The sequence below is a fragment of the Pteropus vampyrus genome, unplaced genomic scaffold (assembly GCF_000151845.1).
Source record: "Pteropus vampyrus isolate Shadow unplaced genomic scaffold, Pvam_2.0 Scaffold62, whole genome shotgun sequence".
Taxonomy (NCBI): domain Eukaryota; kingdom Metazoa; phylum Chordata; class Mammalia; order Chiroptera; family Pteropodidae; genus Pteropus; species Pteropus vampyrus.
Window position 1 is genome coordinate 3,385,457 of NW_011888843.1, and position 407 is coordinate 3,385,863.

A 407-nucleotide genomic window follows, 5' to 3' on the forward strand; every position below is an offset into this window, starting at 1 on the left:
ATTGTCACAGGTTGATTGATTTTTCCAGGAAGCCTTTTTGGCTCAGCCCCAAAGGTAAATGAGTGAGTAAAAGTGTCATCTGTTCAATAAGAGAAATAGGGTTAAAGCTTTTAACCACAAGAAGGAAATTGCTCCAAATTTTCCTTGACCCTTTATCCACCTGTCTTTTAGACTCCATTGGTGGAAAAATGGGAGGTAAAGATGGGATGAGGGGAGGAATAGTCTTCCAAGGTGGCTGACTGTGAAGATTATCTGTGTGTCGGGGAGGAAGGCTGCAGATTATCTATGACGGAGGAATTCTTAGAGTTGTCTGCTCAGTGCCAGTGAAAAGGAGACCAAGAGCATCTTACAGGGAGCTCGGTATCTGAGAATTCTTAGATTATCCTAACTCTCGAGTTATGCAGCCT